The sequence below is a fragment of the Taudactylus pleione genome, unplaced genomic scaffold (genome assembly GCF_031769625.1).
Source record: "Taudactylus pleione unplaced genomic scaffold, aTauple2 ptg000276l, whole genome shotgun sequence".
NCBI classification, from domain to species: domain Eukaryota; kingdom Metazoa; phylum Chordata; class Amphibia; order Anura; family Myobatrachidae; genus Taudactylus; species Taudactylus pleione.
Genome location: NW_028284678.1, coordinates 4,113,453 through 4,133,112, shown reverse-complemented (window position 1 = coordinate 4,133,112; position 19,660 = coordinate 4,113,453).

Genomic DNA, 19,660 nt, shown 5'->3' with positions numbered 1-19,660 from the left:
TGGAGTTGGTGCAAGTGACAATTCTTATGATGATAGTTGTGTTTGTCGCTGAAAAACTGATTTCGCATCAGCATGGGCATAACTGCACATGATATTGTGTTAATAGAAACCTGTAACTTTCCATTTTAAATTGGTATGTAGCTTCCTTTGTATATGGATAGATGGCAAAACCTTGTGTTGGTATAAACGTGTAACGTTCCCTTGTAAATTGGTGTGTAGCCTTCTTTGTTCGTGGATAGGTAACAAAACTCCTCTGACCAATTCCCTTTTGAAGATGAGTAAGAGAGATTATAGGAAGATATGTCTTCCTGCCTCAGCCATAAATATGTCCAATTGTATGTGGCATATAAGAAAAATATTGTTGAAAATTACAGGACATCTGGCCAGGGCATCATTAAGAGCCCTGTGTTCTGTGTAGGGTCAGAGATCGAAGACTGGGGTTTGGTTATAACCCCACAGGGGGTCAGGCTTACAGGCCAACGAGAGACAGATTGACCAGCAAGGTGTCAAATCTTTCTCCTAACCTCTGATCTCCAAACAGGTGGGAGTGAGTAGTTACCTAACCCCTGCTCAGGTGATCAAGAGACTAACAGGGGTATTCAATATGGAGCGAAAACTCTGTTTTTGCGATGTTTTCGCACCGATGACGTCATTTTCGCAGGTTTTGGTTTTAGACCATATTCAATTTGAAAGACTTTTCACAGGTTCGAAAAGTCTTTGAAAAAAAATGGGGATAACTTTTCACCACTGAATAGGTGGCGAAAAAAAGTGCAGAATTGGGGTTTAGGGGTGTAGGCTTCAAAAAAATAGCCTGCATCCCTGGGAATGTCATTTTAAAATAAACTGTGTCAAAAAAAGTAAAAAAAAAAAATAGGGATACCCCAAAAAAATTATTGAAAATTTGGGGTGAAAAAAAAAAATGGGAAAAAAGTGTTTAAAAATAGGGAAATAGGTTCAGGGCTATTCTGCAAATATGCGGCAGGTGTATTCTAGAATAGGCTATTAGCGGCAGGTGCATATTTGCAGAATTTTTTAATAAAGACTTTAGGGACATAAAAATATGCTAGAACCCATTGTCATTTACCCCAAATTTGATGGGACCACTTAAAAAAATGAAAAAATAACCTAAGTACTCTTCTGCAACACTTCTTCAATGTTGAGAAAAAAACACCTGCTGCGGCTATTTAAATCCCTGACTTTCATTTGCAGGCTAAAACAGGGGTACCCATAGTGATCCCCCATGTTTTTACAGTTTTAGGGGGTCCTACAATTTATTCCAGATAAATTTCGTTTTTTTTTCGCAGATCCCACTTCACAGGTTCCCGTTTTCGTAGGTTTTATATTGAATACGAGGATAAAGCGCGCGCGCGCCCGATACTTTAGCCCAGGAAAATCTCCGATGTGGAGCGAAAAGTCCAGCACTGACTTTTCGCTCCCATATTGAATACCCCTGTATGTGTTACAGTCACCTAAACAATCAAAGGGTTAAACTATCCCAAGGGGGGGAGTGACCCAAGCAGCCTGTGAAAGGGAATAAAAATGTGTATGTGATAGAAAACATTGTTCATTCTGAGTGAGGCTATTGAAAGTTACAAATGTTCTGGAAATCAACGTTGGGATGGCCTCATCCCAAAACCATTCAATCAAACAAAGTTGTTTGTTCTGCTAATTTGTTGTTTTATTTTATTTCTGGAAATTGTGAGTAATTGTGTAATCCCTTTTAACCTTATTATATTCTTGTAACTTTTTGAAACTAAGCTTTGAAGATATTCTTCAATTAAACATAAATTCTAGTTCTGGATCTGTGTTTTTATGGCATAAGGCCTCATATGGCTTATGTTACCTACTTTTCTAAGTATTGATAATTGTGTGTGCAGGTGGGAACAGAAGCCCGCCTTAAGCTTTAGCATTATGGTTTTCCACTGCTGGTGGCAGTTACCCGGTTTATTTAACCACACGTGCGTAGGTAACCTTTTAAAGTCATGGGCGGCGATTCTCAGATTGGTGTATCTGGAGGGTTGGTTCACAGGACCATGAAAGTGGCCATGGATGGAAAAACTGTGGGTGAAGGGGCTTCTTGCTTGAAGCCACACGGATTGTCGCATTAGCCATAAGAAAACTCACCAGGGGCGTTTCAAGAGAGGAGAGGGCCAGTGTGCAGTCTCTGTCAGGTGCCCCCTCCTCTCTCTCCAGCTGCCGGCTGCACTGAGCGCAGTGTCACACCAGTAGACTCTGGGCACTAGCGTGTGCCCAGAGTCTACAGCACATGTGCAGGTGACTGGGAAAATGGCGCAATAGCCATTTTCCCTGTGTTTTTCCTACTGCGCATGTGCAAAACGTCGGGAAAATGGCCGTGACAGCCATTTTCCAGTTGATTTTGACAGTGCTGACACCGGTGCTGACATGGAACTCCTGTGGCAGAGTGGTAAGTATTAAAAATATGGGTGCAGGGTGTGCGGTGTGGGACCCCCTGGACCCAGGGGCCCATGTGCCCCACACACCCTGCACCCATTTTAGAAATACCCCTGAAACTCATATTAGCAGAAGGCACTAAATCTGGCTTATGCTGAATCACACAAACACAGACACTTTGGGCCAAATGTAATAGGGTGAGAGTTTAGAAAATGTGACAGTTTAGCAGTAAGCCCTCACATTGGTTGAGTTTTGTCTTCAAAATGGGAAACATCTGGATGAGATTTTAAATCGCGATAGTTTTTGGAGTCTGAAAAACATGCTCTTTTGCTTTGTTCTTGGTCTCCATTGACATTGGCCAAGTTTAAAAAGTGTGAGAAATCTCACATTTTCTAAACTCTCACCATATTACATTTGGCTCTTTCAGTCTGACTGAGAACAAGCCTTGCAGTCACTAAGTCATCTCTTAGCCATGAGAGTGACCAAAGTGCTAGCTACTGTAAAAACCTAGCACTACCAGGGAAGTTTTGGGAAGACACAATTTTGAAATACTGGCATAGGGATCACTATGACGGCCATAATACATGGCGCTTGTTGTGGATTCTGGTACCGGCAGACAATTCTTCCTGGTGGGCTAGTGAGCTCTGCACTATCATGGCCATCATGCATGGCGCTGTTTATGGATTCTGGAGACAGTCAGAATTCACTATTCATGTAGGAAATCCCATTTACCAGAAGATGCCTGATTGTGTAGGAATATAACCAATGTCATTATCATACAACAGATGTTCAACCAAACTCAAGCCTCATGTGCCCTCCAGCCTCCTACCTGTGTTACTCCAGCCACCTGCTCTGTGTCCAATTCATCTATGTGTTTTTCAAGCTATATACCCCATGTCTCTCAAATCTTGTGCCCGTTTTGCCTCCAGCCTCCTGCTCCCTGTGTTATCTCCTGCTCCAAGTCCCCACCAACCTTCTTTGTCTCCCAAACCTCCTGCCCAATGTCACCTCCATCTCCCGGTGTCATCTCCAACCTCTTGCCCAATGTTGCCTTCAGCTTCCTGTGTCATCTGCAGCCTCCTGCTCTCTGTATCATGTTCTGCCCCATGACCCCCCCAGCCTCCTACTCTGTTTTGTCCCCATCTCACTGTAACATTCCAGCCTCTTACTCCATATCATTCCAGCCTCCTGCTCCCTGTGTTACCTCCTGCCCCATGTCACTTGAGCTTCCTGTCCCACTGTGTTTTCTTCCTCTGCTACCTGTCTTTCAATCCTCCTGCTCCCCTCAGTCATTTCAAGACCAGCCCCCATTGTCTTTCCTGCCCCTGCCACCTGTCTTGCAAGCCACTGCCCCATATTTCAAGCCTCCTGCTTCCCCTCTGTATTTCCAGCCTCCTGCCTCCTCTGTATTTCCGGCCTCTTGCCCCCTCTGTATTTCCGGCTTCCTGCCTCCTCTGTATTTCCAACCTTGTGCCTCCCTTCTGTATTTCAGGCATCTTGCCCCCTCTGTATTTCCAGCCTCCTGCCTCCTCTGTATTTCCAGCATCCTGCCTCCTCTGTATTTCCAGCATCCTGTCTCCTCTGTATTTCCAGCCTCTTTCCCCCTCTGTATTTCCAGCTTCCTGCCTCCTCTGTATTGTCAGCCTCCTGCATCCCCTCTGTATTTCCAGCCTCCTGCCTCCTCTGTATTTCCAGCCTCTGGCCTCCCCTCTGTGTTTCCAGCCTCCTGCCTCCTCTTTATTTCCAGCCTCCTGCCTCCTCTGTATTTCCAGCCTCCTGCCTCATCTTTATTTCCAGTCTCCTCTCCTCATCTGTATTTCCAGCATCTTGCCCCTCTCTGTCAATCCTGCCTCCACCACCTGTTTTTCAAGTCTCCTGTAACAGTCTTTCAAGACTCCTGCTCCCCTCTTGCTATCCACTCTCTTTCCTGCCCCCTGTCTTGCTAGCCACTACCCCGTTTTTCAAGCCTCCTGTCTCCCCTCTGTATTTCCAGTCTCCTGCCTCCTCTGTATTTCCATCCTCCTGCCTCCTCTGTATTTCCAGCCTCTTGCCCTCTCTGTATTTCCAGCCTCTTGCCTCCTCTGTATTTCCAGCCTCCTGGCTCCTCTGTATTTCCAGCCTCCTGCCTCATCTTTATTTCCAGCCTCCTCTCCTCATCTGTATATCCAGCCTCTTGCCCCTCTCTGTCAATCCTGCCTCCACCACCTGTTTTTCAAGTCTCCAGTACCAGTCTTTTAAGCCTCCTGCTTCCCTCTGTAATTTCAAGACCCCCCACCCCCTGTCTTGCAAGCTACTGCCCATTTTCCAAGCCTCCTTTCTCCGCTCCCTCCCCCCTGCCCCACCTGCTATCTTACCGGCTTCATATTTCTGTCTGCAGCCTGCATGGTCCTCTCTTCAGCCTGCATGGGCCTCCTCTCTGTGTGGGGCAGATGGCTCTTCTTCCAGGTAGAGAGTGATGTCGCGCTCTGGCTCCTGGCAGTCCTGAACAGGAGATAGGAGGAGCTGTCATGCCGCCGAGCACCATGGTCTTGCTCGGTGGCGTAGGGCACTGTGGGCCAGGATGGGAGAGACTTCCATCATGACATCTGACCCAGTCCCTGAAGAGTGAAAACTACAGGAGATGGGCCAGGGAAGAGGCAGAGAACATGGGACAGACAGCTGTCCAGTGCAGGCCATTTTCATAGAGTAAGTAAGCTACTGCTCACGCGCAAAAGTTATATGCCTAATCGGAGCTGAACATCTCTGATTGTGGCAGCTGGAGCCGGCCTGGCCCGACATATCATAGAGGTGGTGGAAGAGCGTAGCCATATAAAGGCACCAGCCCAGCGGGAAACGGCCCGGCATCCCGGTGGCCCAATCTGCCCCTGATCACGGCCATCATGCCTGGCACTGTTTGTGGATTCTGGTACTAGCATACCATTCTTCCTGGTGAGCTAGCGAGCATCTGCACTATCACAGCCATCATGCATGGTGCTAGTTGTGGATTCTGCATTCTGGTACCAGCAGACTCTTCTTCCTGGTGAGCTAGCGAGCCTCTGCTTGCTAGAGTGAGCTAATCAGCTTGCTTTCTAGTAATGTAATAATAAAAACAGTATATTCTCTAGATTATTTTAGAATGCATAAAAAGTCACTGATAATGTCCATTTTTTGACTCAAACACCTCAAACAAATCTTGACTTTACTCTTACTACATAGTAAAAGGCAATCAATCTCTTGTAAAGTAGCCTGATGATTTAACAATGGAATTATCTGACTACACATTGCAATCCATACAGTACCAAGGAGGGATTAGCAATGACTACAGCACAATAGAAATTATTAGCACACAAACGTGTAAAATCAATACCACTGATTCCACCAGTTTAGAAGCCGTTTTATATATAGTCCCTGTTTCAAATATCTATTTTTCCTTAATGTTATTCACTTAGCTTGGTCAATATGAAATTAATTACATTTTACAGCCCAACGGAATATTCTGGGGCTATAAAAATAAATGTACATAAATAAATACATAAATTAGTGTAACTTAATGTTAAGTTTGTAACATTGTTCAGAATAAACTGATAATTACAGTGCAGCAAATTGCTGTTGTCTAGTATACGATCTGTGAAGCTCAAGTGTATTCTCTTCCCATTTATTGGTAATTACAATAGCTGACTGTACAGTAGATACATTCTGTAGGGAGAAAGCCTAAAACTCTACAGTTTACAGATGATATGGTGCATTCAAATGTATTATGATAAACAAGTAATCTATATTTTTATCAACTTGTTTCTGAATGCATTGTTCCTTTCAAAACAATGTATCAAAAAACATGTTTATTTAAAGGAGGCTTGGTTTACATTATATTTCCAGAAATATATAGTGACCTTTGAAGATGTGTTGGCAGTAACACCCTACTTACTGTACAAATAAGATAGAGGTTTCTTTTTTAAACTCTTTTAAAATGTATCTTTTCAATATATACAGTAAGTAACAGAAATGTAAGACATGCTTCTGAAATTATATTGCCAATAACCTTAACAATGTATTTAGTTAAACTCATATGTTTCTTTGAATTGATATAATTAAATATTAAAAATATGTTTTAGGGGGAGATGTGTCAAGCCTTGGAGAGAGAAAACGTGGAAAAGTTACCCTTAGGAGCCTATCAGCTTCCAACTATCCTTTATCTAGCACAGTGTATAATGTGACAAAAGCTGATTGATGGCTATGGGCAATTTCTCCACTTTATCTCTCTCCAAGGTTTGATGCATATCCACTTTAGAAACAATTTAATGTATGGGGGTGGTTCAATAAGTAAGGCAACAAGACCTCTCATGTGTGTAATGTTCTTTATTTCACTCTAATTTCCTGCCAGACCAGAGTAGATAGACCACTACTTCCCCTCACGGCCACTAGAGTGCACTTTAGATCAGTCATATTGTCCCAACATAAGCTGTAAGATGGTGGGACTGGCAAAAACATAATAAAACATTGAGGTGTGTAGTGTGATCATATTTTTGCATCTAAAGGGCACATCAGCAGCTGAAATTCATTGACATCTTGTTGAGGTGTACGGCGATAGCATCATGTCACAAAAACAGGTTTTAGGTTTGGTGCACTGCCTTTGATAATGGCAGGACAGATGTTCAAGATGAGCATGTCCATCACAGATGACAATTTGTGAAGCATCGAACGTCTGATTCAGGAGGACAGACACATTTCGGTTAGTGATATTGCTGACAAACTGAACATCTCAGCGGGTACTTTGCACAACATCATTCGTGAGCAACTGGGATACAGGAAAGAGTGTACATGCTGGGTACTGAAGCAACTCACAGAAGTTGACAAAACCAAAAGGACGGGATTGTCTCTCATGCACTTGATGCAGCACCATGATGAGGGAGTGCAGTTTTTGCAGCATATTGTTACAGGCGATAAAATGTGGGTGCATCATGTGACACTGGAGATGATGCAAGTATCCACTACATAAAAACTCACATTGTCCCACCTTTAAAGAAATTCCAAACAACTATCAATAATGAAGGTCATGACGACCATTTATTGGGACCACAAGTGCATGCTTCTTTTTGTGTTCCTCATCAAGGTAAATACTGTGAATGCTGTCCGCTATCATGACACAATGAGCCAATTGTGGAGGGCAAGTCATCGAAAATGACCAAGGTTGCTGTGAACAAGTATCACATTGCTACGCAATAATGTTAGGCCACACATGTGAGTTGTTATAGCGTTACCATTGGGAGATTCCAGACCATCCTCCCTACAGTCCTGACCTGGCACTGAGTGATTTATATCTCTTTGGACTATTAATAAAGCACCTTGGTGGAAGGCTAATTGCAACCGATTTTGAAGTTCAGCATGCCATCATGCCCTGGCTTCAGGTGCTTGATACTGATTTCAGGGACCGTATCTATAATGGGTGCAGGCTCCAGGGAGGCCCACACCGCCAACCCTGCACCCATACTTTCAAATACTTACCTCTCTGAAGTCCCATATTGGCTGGAGTGGCGCTACACAAACGCCTGGAAAGTGGCTGCAGCGGCCACTTTCCCGACGTTCTGCACATGCGCAGTAGGTAAATTGCCTGGAAAATGGCTGCCGCACACAGAGTAGTGCCCAGGTGCCGGAGAGAGAGGAGGGGGCCCCAGATGGTGAGTGAACACGGATCCCTTCCTATCTAAATATGCCCCTGACTGATTTCTTCTATGCTGGGATAGGTGCCTCGGTGTACCTTTGGAATAAATTCTTTGACAAGTATGGGGAATATGTGGAAAAATAATTTGTACCAAGGCCACACTATTGATCATATATATATAGATCGTAGGTACGTACATACATATGAGTTGAATAAATATACAGTATGCAATTAGAGGTCTTGTTAATTTATTTATGTTCCACTTTAGCTAGTACTTATGGTGTAGCCTTTGGACCAAAAAGATGAATTAGATAAAAGGGAAGCAAAACAAAAATAGCTAAAGGATAATAAGAAGTCACATGTTTTATTTAATAAATGTAAATAATAAAAAGTTTAATAAAAAGTGATTTTAGAGTCATCATGTATGAGCATCTTCATGTGTAATGGAACATATACACTTGTTTTCATACCATAAAAAACAAATTCATATTACAGGAGAACTCCACAGCATATCGAACTGGCTTCCAACAGATAACCTTGTACTGAGCCATTTAGATTTGAAATTTTCCAGGCAGTGAGCATGTAGGATCACAAAGTGTGCTGTGTATCTTACCTAAAGGAAGGCCCTGAGCATGAGGCTTTTGGCAGGAAAGGTAATCAGTGTGAAATAATTATATTTTTAGCTGTAATTTACTTAAAACTGTCACAAGAAACTGCAGGTAGAATGATAAATTATCTCCAAGGAATCCATTTTAGCTTGAGACATCTATAACTAATTAGCACCGGCTGATAATCTAAGTTGCAGAATCTAGCTCACTTGACTCTGTAATAAGCATTAATTAGTTAATTGGCATTAAAATTATTTGCTAAAGCGAACTGTGATTAGATGGAATATTATGTGTCATCTCCGCCATGGTGCAGTATAGACAATTATAATAAAGTCCACTCCACTAGTAGCTCTGGTCGTGCAGATGGAGAATGTGTTGCCCACATATTAGACCTACTTGACATGAAGTTTCTGTGTCTGTTTAGCTCCACTAGCAGCTACATAGTATTGAAAGTGGTGCCAATCTATCTAGAATGGAACAATTATATATATATATATATATATATATATATATATATATATATATATATTCTATAAACAAAAAACCTTGCGGTTTCACATGTCCCATTAAGGCTGCTTAGACATGATCTGAAAATTCAAATTGCAGAAATTCAATAGGTTTTGTGAATTTTCAGACCATGTCTGGGCAGCCTTAATGGGACATGTGAAACCGTAAGTTTTTCTTGTCTATGGAATTTCATAGCTTTTTTAAAATTTATTAACTATCAGGGATTGGATGAGCAAACCGGTCCACCTGCAGGGGAGAAGGGCAACAAACTGGTACACTAACACATGTGGAAGAGGGGACAGCACACAGGAGGTGGTTTGGTAGGAGCAGAGTGTGAGGCGGCTGCAGGGGCAGGCTGTAGGTGTCCGGGGTAGCGGCAGCAGTGGTGGTGCAGAACAGTGGCAGCAGTGCAGTGCAAAGGGGGCATCAGCGGGCGACAGAGGGCTCAATGGTAGTGTGCATGCACCTGAGAAAATAAAATCAATTAGTCACAGATGCACGAACGCATCAGTAAGATCCTTCTATGCATCTATGTTAAAAATGTAATGTGTAAAATAAAAAAGGGCCCCTACCTCCCCCAAAGCACAACCAGCACCAGGCTTTTAACAGCCAGTCCTGGTTGTGTTTAAATACAGGGAAAAAATTATGTAGGGGTTCCCTATACTCAAGCACAACCAGCACCGGGCTTTTAAGAACCAGTCCTGGTTGCCAAAATATGGGGGACTAATGATGTAGGGGTCCCCCGTATTCAGTGCAACCAGCACTGAGCCGGCCTTGGTTCTGGAAATAGAGGGGAAAAAATGTGTAGGGTCCCCTTGTATTTACCAGAACCAGCACCGGACTCTTTCTATCCAGGCTGATTATGTAAAGTGTGGTGCAAGTAAAGTTTGAATATTGGCATTTGCTATAGAACTACAGTTCTTAGCAAGCCTCCTACACATGCTGGTACTTGGAGAACCACAAGTATCAGCAAGTAGGGCATTAAGGGCCTGCTGGTGCCTGTAAATCCACAGCAAAAGCATTAATAAGAAAACACTGAACACACACCGTAGAAAAGTAAATTTTATTAAAACATACATGCACACACATGTGTACACACACATGCACACACTATCTCACATAGTCACCTATGTATCCCTGTAGCCAATCTGTCCAATTGATCACCTGTATATACAGTTCTACCCGGACATACCAAATTTCAGATATGTACCCCTAATAGCTTTTGAGGTGTAGCCCCTTAAACACCATGCCCCCCATCTCCAGAATTCTCTATAGAGAAATCCATTTTTTTAGATGCAGCCTTATTATAAGGCTGCATCTAAATATAATACATATATATAGTCAGGTCCATAAATATTGGGACATTGACAGAATTTTCATATTTTGGCCTCTATTCACCACCACAATGGCTTTGAAATGAAACAAACAAGATGAGATTTAACTGCAGACTTTCAGATTTAATTTGAGGGTAATTACATCCAAATCAGGTGAACGGTGTAGGAATTACAACGGTTTCTATATGTGCCTCCCACATTTTAAGGGGCCAAAAGTAATGGGACAAACTAAACAATCCTAAATCTAACTTTCACTTTTTAATACTTTGTTGCAAATCCTTTGCAGGCAATTACAGCCTGAAGTCTGGAACACATAGACATCACCAGACACAGGGCTTCATCCCTGGTGATGCTCTGCCAGGCCTCTACTGCAAATGTCTTCAGTTCCTGCTTGTTCTTGGGGCATTTTCCCTTCAGTTTTGTCTTCATCAAGTGAAATGCATGCTCAATTGGATTCAGGTCAGGGGATTGACTTGGCCATTGCATAACATTCCACTTTTTAGCCTTAAAAAACTCTTTGGTTGCTTTTGCAGTATGCTTCAGGTCATTGTCCATCTGCACTGTGAAGCGCTGTCCAATGAGTTCTGAAGCATTTAACTGAATATGAGCATATAATATTGCCTGAAACACTTCAGAATTAATTCTGCTGCTTTTGTCAGCAGTCACATCATCAATAAATACAAGGGAACCAGTTCCATTGGCAGCCATACATACTCACGCCATGACACTACCACCACCATGCTTCACTGATGAGGTGGTATGTTTTGGATCATGAACAGTTCCTTTCCTTCTCTGTACTCTTCTCTTCCCATCACTCTGGTACAAGTTGATCTTTGTCTCATCTGTCCATAGGATGTTGTTTCAGAACTGTAATGGCTTTTTTAGATGTTGTTTGGCAAACTCTAATCTGGTCTTCCTGTTTTTGTGGCTCACCAATGGTTTGCATCTTGTGGTCAACCCTCTATATTCACTCTTGTGAAGTCTTCTCTTGATTGTTGACTTTGACACATATACATCTACCTCCTGGAGAATGTTCTTGATTTGGCCAACTGTTGTGAAGGGGTTTTTCTTCACCAGGAAAATAATTCTTCTGTCATCCACCACAGTTGTTTTCCATGGTCTTCCGGGTCTTTTGGTGTTGCTGAGCTCTCCGGTGTGTTCTTTCTTTATAAGAATGTTCTAAACAGTTGATTTGGCCACACCTAATGTTTTTGCTATCTCTCTGATGGGTTTGTTTTGATTTTTCAGCCTAATGATGGCTTGCTTCACTGATAGTGACAGCTCTTTGGATCTCATATTGAGAGTCGACATCATCTGATTCCAAATGCAAATGTCACACCTAGAATCAACTCCAGACCTTTTACCTGCTTAATTGATAATGAAATAACAAGGTAATAGCCCACACCTGTCCATGAAATAGCTTCTGAGTTGATAGTCCCATTACTTTTTGCCCCTTAAAAAGTGAGAGGCACATATTGAAACTGTTGTAATTCCTACACCGGTCACCCGATTTGGATGTAATTACCCTCAAATTAAATCTGAAAGTCTGCAGTTAAAGCACATCTTGTTTGTTTCATTTCAAAACCATTGTGGTGGTGAATAGAGGCCAAAATCTGAAAATTCTGTCAATGTCCCTATATTTATGGACCTGACTGTATATACAGTGCATCCAGAAAGTATTCACAGCTCTTCACTTTTTCCACATTTTGTTATGTTACAGCCTTATTCCAAAATTGAATAAATTAATTTTTGTCCTCAAAATTCTACACACAATACCCCAATATGACAACATGTAAAAAGTTTTTATGAGATTTTTGCAAATTTAATTAAAAAAAAAACTAAGAAATCACATGTACATAAGTATTCACAGCCTTTGCCATGAAGCTCAAAATTGAGCTATGGTGCATCCTGTTTCCACTGATCATTATTGAGTTTTTCCTACAGCTTAATTGGAGTCCACCTGTGGTAAAATTCAGTTGATTGGACATGATTTTGAAAGGCATATACCTGTCTATGTAAGGTCCCACACTTGACAGTGCATGTCAGAGCAATAACCAAGCATGAAGTCCAAGGAATTGTCTGTAGACCTCCGAGATAGGATTGTCTTGAGGCACAAATCAGGGGAAGAGTACAGAAAAATATCTGCTGCTCTGAAGGTCCCAATGAGCACAGTGGCCTCCATCATCCGTAAATGGAAGAAGTTCGGAACCACCAGGACTCTTCCTAGAGCTGGCCAGCCATCTAAACTGGGCAATTGGGGGAGAATGGCCCTATCCAGGGAGGTGACCAAAAACCCGATGTTCACTCTGTCAGAGCTACAGCATTCCTATGTGGAGAGAGGAGAACCTTCCAGAAGGACAACCATCTCTCCAGCAATCCACCAATCAGGCCTGTATGGTAGAGTGGCCACACGGAAGCCACTCCTTAGTAAAAAGCAATGGCAACCCACCTGGAGTTTGCCCAAATGCACCTGAAGGACTCTCAGACCATGAGAAACAAAATTCTCTGGTCTGATGAGACAAAGATTGAACTCTTTGGCATGAATGCCAGGCGGTATATTTGGAGGAAACCAGGCACCGCTCATCACCAGGCCAATACCATCCCTACAGTGAAGCATGGTGGTGGCAGCATCATGCTGTGGGGATGTTTTTCATGAAAACCTGCTCCAGGATGTTCTTGACCTCAGACTGGGGTGATGGTTCATCTTTCAGCAGGACAACGATCCTAAACATACAGCCAAGATATCAAAGGAGTGGCTTCAGGACAACTCAGTGAAAGTCCTTGAGTGGCCCAGCCAGTACACAGGCTTGAATCCAATTGAACATCTCTGGAGAGTTCTGAAATTGGCTGTGCACCGACGCTTCCTATCCAACCTGATAAAGCTTAAGAGGTGCTGCAAAGAGGAATGGGTGAAACTGCCCAAAGATAGGTGTGCCAAGCTTGTGGCATCATATTCAAAAAGACTTGAGGCTGTAATTGCTGCCAAAGGTGCATCAACTAAGGATTGAGCAAAGGGCTGTGAATACATATGTACATGTGATTTCTTAGTTTTTTTTTTTTATTAAAATTGCAAAAATCTCAAAAAAACTTTTTAAACGTCGTCATTATGGGGTATTGTGTGTATAATTGTGAGGACAATAATGAATTATTCAATTTTGGAATAAGACTGTAACATAACAAAATTTGGAAAAAGTGAGATGCTGTGAATACTTTCCAGATGCACTATGGGCCTCATTCAGAGGCAGTCGGAGGATGCAAGCGGTCATTCAGAAACTGGGCGGCCACTTGCATCCTGACCGCCCACCTCTGTTGCGGTCATTAACCCACAGCCTAACACCCACAGCTCTAACGACCGCTCGGGCGATGGTCGCGATGGTCAGAGACCATCGCGACCATTGGGGCTGACGACGAGACCCTAGGGTAGGGTCTCACTTGTCGTAAGCCCCGGAGAGCATCTGGCTCTGTCAGAGCCAGAAGCTCTCCACTGACATCACTAGTGATGTCAGTGGGGCCTCCCCCAAAAGGCAGGCGTTCCCATGGAAACGCCTCCTTTTGGGCTGCCTCCCCCCCCGGCCCGCCTTCCAAACAGGGCGAGCTGTCAATCAACATCGACAGCTCGCCCCCTTTGGAAAGAGACCTGCTACGACCAGCGCTGTCTGTCGTAGCGGGTCTCACACATGCGCACGAGGGAGCCGGCAAAACTGCAAAACATCGAGGCGGCCGTGCAGTCGTAGACCATACGGCCGCCTCTGAATAAGGTCCTATATGTGCACTATATGGGTGTGTGTGTGCAATCCACTGCCAGACACACAATTGGAGCATCATATTTTCTAGTCTGATTACTGATTTCCAGATTTTGCCAAAGTCACCAACAGTGTGGCTCTTAAAGTTTGTGGCTAACTACAGAATATGTTGTATGCATTGTCAATCAGATATACATTTCTTTCCCCAACTGTATATGAATTTATGTGGATGGAGACTCTGGTTTACTAGTTGTGGGTTAAATAATTATATTAAAAGCACCAGATTGTTTAACACATACGTTAGACAAGACTACATTAAGCCATTGCGTGTACCGGGGCAGGGTGCCCTTCTCCACTCCTCTGGCTCTCATGTCAGCACCACCCCCACTCGTCATTCTCGTAGTGCTACAACAGTAGTCTGGTTGCTGTGTCAGCAGGATGCAGTCAGTATATGAGTGACCTCCCTCAGGGGAGTCTGCATTCACTGGTCACCAATTGCATTTCAGTCAGCTTACATCTATTGGTGACTCAGTCACTATAATCACCTCATTGCTCACACAACACATACCGATGTAACTTATGCTCTCTTTGGTCCACACGCAGGCATCCACATCCCCTGATTGGTCAAAGTTCAGCCAAACAGCCTGCCTCTATGCCCGCCCCACACACAAGGGAACAGCGTGCTCACTCTCATCTTTATCTGGCTCTGATGTTAGCCAGTATTAGGTTCATTCAACCCAAAACTGTCCAAACAAAACATACCTGCTGGCAGTAAACTCTACTTAGTATAAGAGGAGTTTAATGTTGTATGTCCAGTTGAAACAAAGTACTTTTGGAAAAGTGCCACAATTAGCACGTGTTATTGAGGTTAATAAACATACTGCATTACTCTATCAGTAACATATTTACATAGATTCGTATGTGAGCAGGTGGTGCTACAGTCTAGCATATCTAAATCAATCACATAAGTGCTGGAGTGTATGATCTGTCATTTAGTACATACATTGTCACTGTTTTTAAGTGTTTTACATTGTTACATGCAAATTTAATAGAGGTACAATAAATTTGTATACAGTATGACAACCACATAATATAAATAAAAACCCACATTTTTAAATATTTCTATTTTTCTTTCGATATAATATAATAAACTATCAAAAATCAAGATAATTCATTCTTCCTTTCACGATGTGCAGCCCAAAATGTCCCAAATCTTCAACATCTTTCTCTTTGGACATAAAGCATAGAAATGTTGGCCTCTTCTCACGTCTCTCACCTTTATTCTCTGTTTCACTGTAACTTCTCACCTCACCCAGTTAGATACCAGCTATTATTGCAAGTGATTTATTGAAACTGGGTTTTAGTTTCTTTGTGAATTTATTATGGTGGTGCCTTTTATAGGCCAGACGCTGTGGCCTCCGTAAACCTTATAACATTTATTATTAACAATGTCTTCTGTAAATTCTGCTCATCCTCTAATATGACAAGAACTTGGTATGCAGAGACATGCTTATCTCACTTTAAAGTGTTCTGAGTTTTATTATTCTCAAATTATGCAAGGCAGATTGGTAGATGAAAACACCTTCATAGTTTGACCTGCCAGAGTGTTAATTACTGAGATACTGTATGTTTTATGTAATTAAAGAAGATTAGTTTGGGTTTGCTGTTTTTATTTCTTTGTTTTTAATCAATGTGCTCTAGGTTCAACCAAAGGAAGTTAATTGTACTTGTAAATTCTTTTTATATGATGTTTTTCTCACCTTAAAAACTGATGAAGTTCTGTATTAGTAAATGCAATATACGATACATCATTAAAGCATCACTGTTTAAAAAGAAAATAAAAAATATATAACTGCAAAATAGTTTCTCATACGTTTCTTATATAATTGAAGTGTTAAATTGAGGTTTAAGGGGCTGATGCAGAATTAGTAACAAAATGGGCATAAATTACTAAAAAACAAAAGTGCGCACAAAATTAGCGTAATTTCTACACATATGTATATGTAACATGAATTTCAAGATTTATGCATATAATTACAGGTCTACATAAGCTTCATTTGAATGAACACACCATTTATGCAATTTTCCTACCTAATAATTGGCATTTGGGATGCGATGAATCTCGCCCTCTTTGCATGCATGCTGGCATTAATTACGCTGGTATGCATGTTGGAAAATGCATCTCTCAGTAAAGGGGGGTATCCACTACCAGATCTGAAAACAACTGCACGATTACGACATTGTAATAGTGTAGTCGTTTGTCAGTTGTGTGATGAGCCTGCACTGAACAAGCAGACGTTCAGTGCAGGGTCATCAATCATCTGGAAACATGCTGAACCTGACGATATTGTCAGGTTGACCAGCATGTTGGAGAGATCATAGATGTCTAAACGACCAGCGGGCACGCGCATCGCTGGTTGTTTTAGACATTTTTGCAAACGATTTGCAAATGATTGAACGATCAAACGATCATTATCGTTCAATTGTTAATAAAAATCGCTAAGTTTATACCCCCTTTAAGAGCTGTCCTTGTGAATGAGGGACTTCGGGGTCTATGACTCAGAAGTCACTCTGGCATCCTGCTGCGCATGTGCAGAAGGACACGCAACAAGGGGGATGCTGGGAGGGATCCTATTGGATCTCTCCCAGGGGGGGCATTGCGAATGGAAGCCCATAGATCGCATTCCAGTGCTTGATGCATATGAGAATTGAGGTTAGACCCCCGAAAATGGCATTTCTGGTGGTTTGACTGAATTTCTTGCTTTGCTGCTTCCTGTCCAATGACACTTTCTTCCCCCAATATGTCTCTCTGATCGTAAGGTCTGATATGTGAAAATTGCCTATAACTCTGTATATTGTAAGTGTATATGCATGTGTTTGCTTTCTGAGAATGTATACAGCAAAATCATACAAGATAGTGGTCCTGACTCAGTTGGGGAAGCAATCGGGAAGCCGGCTGACATTATACCGACAGCCGGCTTCCCGACTGTCATATCCCGGCGAGGGTGAAATGCCCGGCGTCTAGATATAGATGCTGCTCATTTCACCGATGCTGGGACACCGGCGCCCAGCATCCCGATCAAAGGGATGCCAGGCGCCACGAGCGGACAGCCGCGGGGGGGAGGGTTAGGTTTAGCGCACCCAGGGGGGACTTAGGGTTAGGCACCCCCCTGGGAGGTTACGGTTAGGCTAGGGGGAGGGAGGGTTAGGGTTAGGCACCCTCAGGGGGGGACTTAGGGTTAGGCACCCCCCTTGGGACTTACATTTAGGCAGCGGGGAAGGGGGCTTAGGGTTAGGCACTTACAGGGGGGACTAGGGTTAGGCACTTGGGGGGGAGGTTAGGCATAGGCACACCTAAGGAGGGTTAGGGTTAGGGGGGTTAGGTTAAGTTAGTCATTACTTACCTTACAACGATCAGGATTTCCAGCGCTGTCGGGCTCACGCTGCTGGGATCTGTTCCAGTGTTGGGCTGCCGCTGCCGGGAATCGAACCGTGCAGCCAGCGGTATTTCATACCGACACCCTCAGTTGTGGATGTAATGGCGATATATACACATTTGAGTGATTATTGGTCAACTGTGTATGTGTCATGGTCACACTCATCCCAAGGTACCTTTACAATGATTTAATTGCAAAGTGATTGACATTCAGGGACCATTTAGAGGGCAGTTACGGGGAGTGGCAGTAAAAACACAGGCGTCTTGTGACCGTTTTCAGGGCATCTGCCAACATCTGCAGTACCGTGTGCAGAAAATATGGTGCAGTCATCTCAGGTTCCTCGGCCATTCTACATGACCATAGGATTAATGCAGATGGTCAATTATCGAAGTATTTGCGTCCACCGCTGCATATTTGTATGCACTTGCTTGGCTCCGTGAAGCTGCCGGTGGGAGTCTAAATACATTTCAATGGTGGCTGTAGCATTAGCATACTTTCACATGGCAGTTGCATAGAAAATTGCAACTGCGATTGAATTAGCTTTTACATCTGAAGCAGGCCCAAAGTATGCTCTTCTGGCATAGTACTCAATCTGCAGCAGCCTCTATAAACATAATTTTGCTATTACACTCTCAAAAATGGTTCTCTAAACTCTACCCAAAGTCCTAAATCAATCTAGTTTCACAATGGACTTCATATACAGTATGTGCAATGGCTATTCTTTACAAATTGTCTTTGTTGTGGTGTCACTAAGGATTGCATTAATTTTGCCCATTTTGCACATTGTTAGAAAGTGTGATATACCCTGAGGCCAACATACATACATATATAGCCAGTTTTATTAAGCTGACAAATAAAACAAACATCTTGCTTGGTCGACACTAACTAAAAATAAATCTTTCCTGACTTTCAGCTACAAAAATATTGGTAGTTTCAGCAAGAACAATATCGCTCAAGTATCAGGTTCTCTCACAGAACGTCTGCAGTCCCTTTCCTCAGGCAGTGAGAGACGGGATGTCCAGTGTGACAGCATTTACATATCCTCACATAGGTTCAAGTACTAGTCACCCTACTCTTACTACTCTTAGGCTAGAGGCTCCAAAATGGGACTTATGGATAGAGCTTGCCCTCATTATGCCCCTGTAACCCCAGAAACCCTTAACTCTTTTACCAAAGCCAAAAAGCTCTTAGGAAGCCATTTAAATAACAACAAACTTATTACAAGGGTTTATAAAACATGTAGGTCAGTAACCTGGGACCAATATACCTGCCCTCAAACACTTTTCTAATGTTCTTGTCTTTGAACAAAAATAATATCTTCTCTCCTTCATTCATGTATGTCTACTTTCAAGACAATGTCAGTTAGATAGTGTATTAGAGTACATGAAATATACATAGTTCTGACCCAGCTTCTGAACCCACTATAGATCTTCCCACATGCAGCAACCTGTCGCAGATACAATACAATACTGATATATGACACTATGGCATCTTTCTCTTTTTCTCAGTACAAATAAAGAGAAAACTCAAACATAAAACTTAAACAGTAAATCATGATTTGATACAGTAATAATTCAAATTCAAAAATGTATTATGTCATAATTCTATGCATGTCTTACAATAACTAATATAAGCTTACTTCTTATATATTAAGAAACATTTTCAGGATTAAAGACAATAAATGAAAGATTTCTGAATGTGGGATACACTAGCAAAACACTAAGCAGGGACGGTACTACCCATAGACAAATCTAGATAGTCTCAGAGTACTTCAGTGGTTAAAGACCACCAAAAATAATTAGGGGCCGAGTTACATGAAGCATCTACATCTGCACCAGTCACATATGTTTACATTAGGTGTACTTACTGTACACCCTGTGATCAGGCCCGCCAAGAGCCGTAGCGGGCCAAGGTAACAGGGGGCATGGCTTAATCACGGGAGGCGTAGCCATGTCCCCATCAGAAAAAAATATATTTTCAA